Raw genomic sequence first — 8,528 nt, 5'->3', positions numbered from 1 at the left:
GAAGAATACTTTTTCATTTTCTGTTCCTTTTTTAGAAGTGTATTTTTATTTTATGGAATCCTTTAAAATATGTTGAGATTATTAATTAGAATTATTTTAAAGTTCTTATTAGTTCCTGGAATCACCTCTGTTTCCTCTGGGGTCAGTTCTGTCTGTCCATCTTTGTCTGTCTTGTTTTTGGTTGGTCTCAAATATGTGATGATCCTTGGTTGCCAGGTCATGTTGACAAGTGAAGGGCTAGTTTGAGTAGTGTCAGTGCCTGCCATGGGTGTGTGGGCCTCGGGTCCCCATGGGCATGGATGGGCATGCTGTGGGGCCGGCCTCCCTGGAGGGTATTTCGGTGGAGGGCAGGAGAAAGCCTTGGGGTCCCCTAAGCTGCCTTTCCTCTGGAGGTGAGGATGGTGCTGTGAAGGGCTCTAGCATATTTCATTCCTGGTTGGAGCTGTCCTTCCTTCCTTATTCTCCTTCCCTGTGTCTGTCACAGAGATCTGGGCTCTGCCCTTCTTGGGCCCAGTACTCCCAGTAGAAGACTTTGTTAGGCAGATCATGAACTCTCTGGAAAAAAAGTTACCAGGCTTTAAGCAGAGAGCCCAGGAGAGAGAGGAGGACACCACTCATCTCAGCCACTCACCAGCAAAGCCCTTTCATAGAATGCTCATGAATCCAGCCTGCGCCCAACACTGGCCCTCCTTGTTGATTAACTCAGCTTCTGCAGGGCTCCCTGGAGGGAACAGACTACTATCTCTGGCATCTTCAGCTGGTTTTTCTTTGCTTTGTTTTCCCTCTCAGCCAAATTCCAGCTACTTCCAATCTTTGGAATTCCTCACAATTCCCAATCCACTGATGGCACCCTTCCAGAGTTTCCCACAGCTGTTAAGAGTTTTGTTTTTCAAAAATACAGGCCATGAACACTGAACACTTTTAACTGGAGCTTTGAAGAAAGAGACAGTGGGTGCCCTTGTTCAGCCACTCACCTTGCCTTTCAGTCAGTCCTCTTTGGCTGTAGTAGGGAGGACAGATGTGCTTAGCAACAAGCCCAAAGCCTGGGTCTCCCCCAAGATGAAGATGGGCACGTGTGGGTTCTTTCCTCCACCTTCCATGGAGCCAGGCCCTCAGGGGTGTGTATACTGGTGTCCAGCTTGTATCATGATTTCTCCAAAGGCAGGTGACTTCTCGCCTCATCTTGGGTTTTCCCACCACATGCTTTGCATCTCATAAACACCAATAAATTTGGGAAGAAGACCTTAGAATTATATTAACATGTATTGTGTATAATTCCTTGCACTCTTGGCCATCTCTCAGTTTAAAATATTGAGTAGAAGAGAAGTATAGCGTTGCATAAACTTTAACAGTTTTGGAAACTACACCCACTTACACTGTATGTAACCCAAATCTCCCCATTGCTATGTGCCTTTATTTTCTCATTGGTGTTTAGGGGATAAGTATCAGACAAATAATAACAGCATCCAGTGGTTCACTCATTCAGTGGTTATTTGGAGCATACATATACCAGGCACAGTTCTCAGTGGTGAAAATAAATCATGAACAAAAGCTGTAAAGGTCTCAGACCTCATGCGGGTGACATTCTAGTGCATTCTAGTATAAGTTTCCATAAGGAATGGAATTCAGTAAGAACAAATGTGCCCCCCCAGACTTTCTAGTGAACCCCTAGAAAGTATTAGAGGTACCTTGTTCCAAGCTAATCACCTTAGAGTAGGGGGAGGAAGGGACACAGCCTGAACCCGGGATCTTCTTCCAGAAGGCTCACAGGCTCCCATCCTAATGGCTCCCCAGAAAGACAGGAGGGGGTAGATATATTATTTCTACTTTACAGACAGGAAAACGGGAGTCCTGGGACCAACCACCCCGGGTCACCCTCAGATCCAGTGGTGGAAACATACTGAAAGCAATGTCTCCAGCTTTCTGGACTGTCTCTTCATCTTTAGCCTTGTAGCAACCAGCATTTGCAATCCTTTATATAAAGAAAGATTGCATAGAAAGGGGAATTTCATCACATTTTGAAAACAGAGCATATAATAAATTCTTCAGATTTCTGATGACAGGTGAGAGCTTTTTCTTCCCCCAAACAAGATTCGACTTTATCAGTTCACTCATGCCTCAGGTGAGCACGTTTTCTGAACAGTCTGATTCTGAACGCTGTATAGTGTTCAGAGGCTGATTCTGAACACTTTATAAAAGTGTGCAGAGGAAATATTAGGATTCACCTGGTTGCGTTTCTTAGGAATATTTATTTCCTTTGTAATAAAACTAGTGTGGGGTTTCTGGGGTGGTGAGGTTTCTCATTGCATCCCTGTCCTTTATAAAGATAAAACAGTGTCAATGTGGTATCCTTCCCCGAGACAAGATTTCAGAGACCAGCAAGATTTACATTAGCTAGGTTTTTTTTGTGCTGCTGGTGTAGAAGACCACACACACGCTCACACACACACACACACTCACACTCACCTGTCCCTGGAGCTCAGAACTTAACCTTAGAGAGGATGTGTTTGCCTTGGGAATTGGGTCTGGGCAAGGGGGACAGTGCTATTTCACGGCGGTGGAAATGACCTTGTGTAACCCTGCAGCCTGAAAACAGGCTCCTGCTGAAGGAAGTCGGACCTACAGGGGAAGGGAGAGTCTCTGTGATTGAACAGCTGTTTGAGGAGGTAAGTTCAACTCAAAGAACAAGTCTCTCTGAGGATTTCAGCCTCGCATTTCACCTCTGTCTCTTTCAGATGCAAGTCTTGTTCAGTATTGTGATAACCACAGTGCCATTTCATTTAAAACTGCCTGGAGGTGGACTAAATGGCCAGTCAAGAACTTTTCAGTAATTGTTCCTGGTTGCTAGTTTTTATAGCAAAGAGAAAAGTCATATGAGCCCAAATAATGTGCATAAAGGTGGACAGAATCCCTGGCCTGTGACCCCATGTGACCTTCATGTTTCCTAAAGAAGCGAGGTTCGGGGGGTGCCTGCCCCTCCTGATGGGGGGAGCAGAAGTTTTATCACCCGAGTTAGGGCGGTTAGATCTTGGGTGTCCTGATTCTCTTCTCTTTTGATGTAAAGCAGTTTAGTTCCGGCAAGCATGTGCGTTACACTTCGCAGGATGGCAGCTGCATGCTGCTGAGAGCAGGGTTTGCGGCAAGTCTGTCCTTTCCCTTATGCTGCAGGGAGCAGACCCCAACTGCAGGGACAGTGAAGAGCGACCCGTGATTACCGTGGCTGTTGTGAACACGCACCCCGAAGTGATTCCAGTTCTCGTGCAGAGAGGAGCAGACACGGAGCAGCGCTGGGGCCCGTAAGTAAGACACCGTCAAAGGAGAGTCCTGGCATGGCCAACTGCCGCCTCGGGGCCTTGCTCTAGCAGCGTCCAGCCACACGTACGCCCCGATCCGTTGGCACTGCTCGGGAACCATCTTAACTCATTTGGGCCTTAATAAGAGACTTCACTGCCACTATTTTTCAAACCTGGGCAAAACAAAAACTTTTTAAGTGGATTATTGGATTACCGAATTTTTTGTAGCTTTTATAAATGATGATAAATTTTGTTAGCTCGCGAGTTTACACTGAGCGGGGGCCGGCAAATCCTTCACTCTGGGGATGTTAAGCCACATTATTTTCATCTTGATCTGAACTGTTGAGTTCGCTAAGAGAAGAGCGGGCCCAGTGTAGTCCCTATGGAAATGTAGCCATGAAGTTACTGTACAAAGAAAACCTTTTCCAGTTGTCTCTGGATGTTGACACACTGGGGGTGACACTGCACATCTAAGTTCACTACATCATCTGATGCCTTGGTTTCCACAGCTGGGAAGTAGGATGGGCAGATACCAAGTCCTGTTGGGTACTTCTGTCACTTCCCTGGTCTCGGGCCTCTCCTGCCTCTTGACCTTTGGCAGCCTTGGGATTCTGTTGTTCTCTGAAATTACTTTGGAAACGTGGGGTGGACAGTTCCTTGAGGACGGGTTCCACATGTTAACTGCTAATAGCCTTCCAACCAAGTTGCCAAACTGGGAGTTCTCTAGGCTTCTCTGCAGCCATCTGACCCTGCTGCCCCTTGACCTACTTCTGAGACCAGATCAAGGCCCGCCAGGGAATCGTGCTGCTGAGTGTGTCAAGCCAGCACGCGGAGCCAAAGTTAGATAGCTTTGCTTCTGTTTTCCTCCGTCTCAACTTTTCCTCCAGTGTTTTTATTCACAATATATGCCAGTTAATTTTTCTGTGTGCACTGTTATGTTTCTGCCCAGTAGGACAGCTATATCAGGTAGACACCACCTCTTTTTAGTTTTATTTTAGAGCAGAACGTTTGGCCCATTTGGTGGACGTATTTGGTGGCTGGAATTTACTTGTTCACCTTTCCCTGGGGTTCACATTCTTCATACTCTGTCAGCTTCTTCATTTGCCCCACACTTGGGTTATCATTATTCATAAAAATAATGCCACCATGTTTGGCATGAAGGTGTATTTTATATTTGTACAATTCAGACAAGCTTTTCTTGGAGCACTTATGTATAATGTCTGTGGTTGATACAGAATCTCTTGAACAGATTTTGAATTGATGCTTATGAGAAGTCCCGCTGAGAGGAAGAAACTACTCTGGACTACTCTGGACATGGAACAGATTACCTGTTTTTCCTTGCTGTTCCTCAGTTTCCATTCTTACTTCATTACCATTCTATAAATTGACATTTACCCACACGTGATCTCTACTAAGTCTAACTCTGTGGTTGTACCATCTGTCTGAACGGTGGGTAATAGCCTGTTGTCACTCCCACTGCATTAGCATGGTTAGCAGAATCTAGCTCACGTGGAGGGGGAGGGAGGAAAGCTAGACCAGAGCCCTCCCTCAAAATAGAGCACAGAGATCTCTTCTTCCCCTTTAGTTTATGCCAGTAGAAGAAAGCAGATTTCTCCACTGAGAGCCAACTCTGCTGTCTGCTTTATATTTGTTAGTTCGAAGTGTTTAGACCTGGGTCAGCCTGGCCTCTACCCCCTGGCTGAACCTCTGTAGATCCAGGAACATGACCTCAGGACTCCATCTATCCTACTGCTCCTCACACACAAGCCATCCAGAGATCTGGCTTTCCCATAAAAAAGGTTCAGTGAATTGTTCCTTAGCAAACAACGATTAAAAAACTCTTCCTCGGGCGCCTGGGTGGCTCAGTTGGTTAAGCGACTGCCTTCGGCTCAGGTCATGATCCTGGAGTCCCGGGATCGAGTCCCACATCAGGCTCCCTGCTCAGCAGGGAGTCTGCTTCTCCCTCTGACCCTCCTCCCTCTCATGCTCTCTTTCTCTCATTCTCTCTCGCAAATAAATTAAAAAAAAAATCTTAAAAAAAAAAAAAAAAACTCTTCCTCCCCGCATTCCCAGCTTGTTTGACTAGTGGAGAGAAGCAGCGTAGGTGGTCTCTACACCAGGTAACTTCTGTCCACTGGCTTGGCAGGTAGCAGAAAGCCCCTCCCTAGTGTTTCTGTTTCCAATGTTTGTCTCTTTCCTACCAGAATACACTCATATTCAACCCAAAGGGATGGCTAAGGAGAGGTACACATCCTCCACCAAAGCTGATTCCTCTTACTGGCAGATTTCAAGAACACAGATTCAAGGTCTCGCTAAGAGATGGGCAAAGAGAAGTGCCATTTGCTTTTGGACAACAGCTACCCTCCTTCACTGGCAATTTCAAACATTCTGTCTCTTAGTTCTGCCCCAGTAGCCGGGAGGGGTGGATGTAACCATCAGTCTGCTTCTTAGAGGTTCAACTGTGGAGAGTTAGTCTATTAGGTAATTCATGATTTACAAAGAGAGAATGTACCTTCATCTACCGTGATACTTAGATTTGAATAAACCGTTTGAGTAGTTTGTGCATTCATAGTAGAGTTTCTTTAAAACACAAATTCACAGAATACCGTGGTGTACCTGCTGTACAAAACACGTTCTAGAAGGTCTGGTGATATAACACCAAGCTACTCAGAGGAACAGACTCACAGGTATCGCCTCTGCTCTGAACAGAAGAGGGTGTCCCCTCTAGCGTCCTTGCCCTGTTGGAGTCAGAGCAGTGTACAGAGTTAGAGTCGGCAGTCACAATTCATTACTTCCCCAGACTGAACTGTGGTTACACAGAAAATCCAGCCATGGTGCCCCCTCCCCACCTCATAAATGGAAGGTGCGCTCTGCTCTCAGTTTAGAGGGAGTTATGAAAGAAGATCATGCGTCTACTCAGATGTGGCAACCCCGGGAATACATATAAGTTCCAGTGGTAAATGCCTAATAAAGACCCAAAGAACATGAGGGGTGAAGTAACAAACAGTTGTGCTACCAGGGAGAAAGGAAAGACGAAAGATATAAAGGAGGGTTGGTGTCATTGGTGTGACTTTATTCGCAGCCCACAGCATCCTGCATTGCAACTGCTTTAGCAGGATGATTTTCTCCCCCCCCCCCAAACAGGCTCCAAAATACACCTCTTCATGAAGCAACTCTGCTTGGCCTGGCAGGAAGGGAGTGTGTCGCTGCTTTACTGCGGTATGTTTCCGGCCTCTGGGAGAGACTTCTGAGGGCCCCTGCTGACCTATGATGCTTTCAGAAGGCCCTAGTTCCTGAACAGTTAACCCTGTGAATGGGGGCCACCATCCCACTGTGGGTCCCCAGCACTGAGGGCTCTTAAAAGCACAATGAAGATGTCGTCCCCCCACCAAACATACTTGGTTGTAGGACTTCGATGCAATGGGAGCCGATGGGCAGGATTGGCAGTTGAACGTGTTGAAATCACAGAGCCCCTCAAGGTTTCAGGGTAGAGCCTCCTTTGAGAGTGGGGGTCATAGTGGCCTCTTGGGGACAGGTTTAGGAAAGTGGGGCCAGGAGGCTCCCAGACTGGCCTCTGTGTCAGGGAAGAGCCAGGCCCTCAGGTTCAAGTGCCTGAGTCCTTCTATTCATGCCCATTCCCTTGGCAGATGCAATGCAAGCATCCAAAAGAAGAACATGAATGGCCAGACACCGTATGACCTGGCTCTGCAAACTGGGGATGATGTCGTCACCTCGCTCTTTGCTGCTAAGCTCGGCCTGGATGACTCTTAGACCCAAAGGCCTGCACAGGACCATCCAGTTCTGGCTCTTCTTTGTTTCTTTCTGAGATGTGTATTTGTGGTTTGAGAATTGAGGTTGAGAGGAACTCATAAGACTTTTTTTTTTTTTAATATGACACTGTAAGCCACCATGTGGGCATTTCCCAATATGCTGTGGATGGGGACAAACTTAACATATATTTTTTTAAGGGTTTCTTGCTGCTTATTTTAGAATTTTCTTTTAAATTTATTTTCCAGGGGACGCCTGGGTGGTGCCTTTGGTTAAGTGGGCAACTCTTGGTTTTGGCCCAGGTCGTGATCTCAGGGTCCTGAGATAGAGCCCCGCGTCGGGCTCCATGCTCAGCACGGAGTCTGCTCATAAGATTCTCTCTCCCTCTCCTCTACCCCTCTCCCTGAACTTGTGCAAGCGTGTGCTCTCTCTCAAATAAATGAATAAATCTTTTAAAAATTTTAAAAAATAAATTTGTTTTTCAGTAGATAATAATTGCACATGATTCAAAGCTAAAAAGTATGAAGTGTTATGTAGTAAAAACTCTGCCATCCCTGTCCCACAGCCACCCACATCCCCTCCTCAGAGGCACCAATGATACCAGTGTCATCTGTGTCTTTCCAGAAATAGTATAGGATTATATAAGCACATGTATATAATACATGCATCTGCACATAGAGGGTTTACGCAAAATACAAATATAGATAACAGATATGTTCTTTGCCCTCTTTAAGACAAGTACTAGCAAACCACACACTCTTCCGATGTGTTGCATCTTGTTCTCTTCCTTAATATATCTCGTAGGTGGTTCCAAGTGAGTACATAAAGATCAAGTTTATTTTTAAAATGTTGTTTCTGATGTTGAGCTCATCAATATTCCTATTGTTATGGTTTGTTCTTTGGTTGACAAACAAGCCTTGAATCAGCCATCTGCAGGAAATGTGTCATTTTGACTTACGTCTTTTTTCAGATTGTTATTTCAGTCCTTGGGTGATAGCGCTGCAGTAGTGTAGTCCCTGAATAGTTTCTGTTAAAGTGTGTTGATGGAATATTTATTAATTCTGAATGATTAATTCCGCACAATAAATAACCAACTTTGCTGAGTGGTTGCTGTCATCACTACCTGCACTGCTTTCCCGCGGGAGCGACTGTCTGCAGTTGGGGGGTGGGGCGGGGACAGGCGCAGAGTCGCTGGAAGCGATGCCCCCACGCGGGGTTGGGGGGCACTGGCCAGCCCCTGTCACACCCGGCCGTCTGTGTTGGAGGGCTGCGGCAAGGTAAGCAGGGTCCCGTGAGTCGGGGCCGTGTGCGCTGTGTCAGCTCAGCCGGTGCAGTACGACCCCTCCCAGACGTCTCTGCCTTTATGGTCCGATGCGGGGTGGGCCACAGGAGTGACGGCACGAGGTTCCAGATTCCAAAGGCGGAAGCGAAGTGCGGCCCTCACGCTAGGAAGGTGGGTGAGGGCCC

The 8,528-nt window shown here is 46.6% G+C and overlaps 1 long non-coding RNA gene across 1 annotated transcript; it reads left to right on the top strand.

Annotated features, from left to right (window-relative positions):
• Window positions 1-81: 81 nt before the first annotated feature.
• Window positions 82-8,164, top strand: LOC145718672 (uncharacterized). Its single transcript, XR_014141960.1, has 4 exons — window positions 82-2,666; window positions 3,169-3,296; window positions 6,438-6,512; window positions 6,941-8,164. It is a non-coding gene; the product is annotated as an uncharacterized LOC145718672 (long non-coding RNA).
• The last annotated feature ends 364 nt before the right edge of the window (window positions 8,165-8,528 follow it).

The sequence above is a fragment of the Leptonychotes weddellii genome, unplaced genomic scaffold, assembly GCF_054177405.1.
Source record: "Leptonychotes weddellii isolate Sample4059 unplaced genomic scaffold, ASM5417740v2 HiC_scaffold_1950, whole genome shotgun sequence".
Taxonomy (NCBI): Eukaryota; Metazoa; Chordata; class Mammalia; order Carnivora; family Phocidae; genus Leptonychotes; species Leptonychotes weddellii.
Note: the sequence above shows the minus strand (reverse complement) of the source record. Positions and strands in the feature narration are given on the sequence as shown.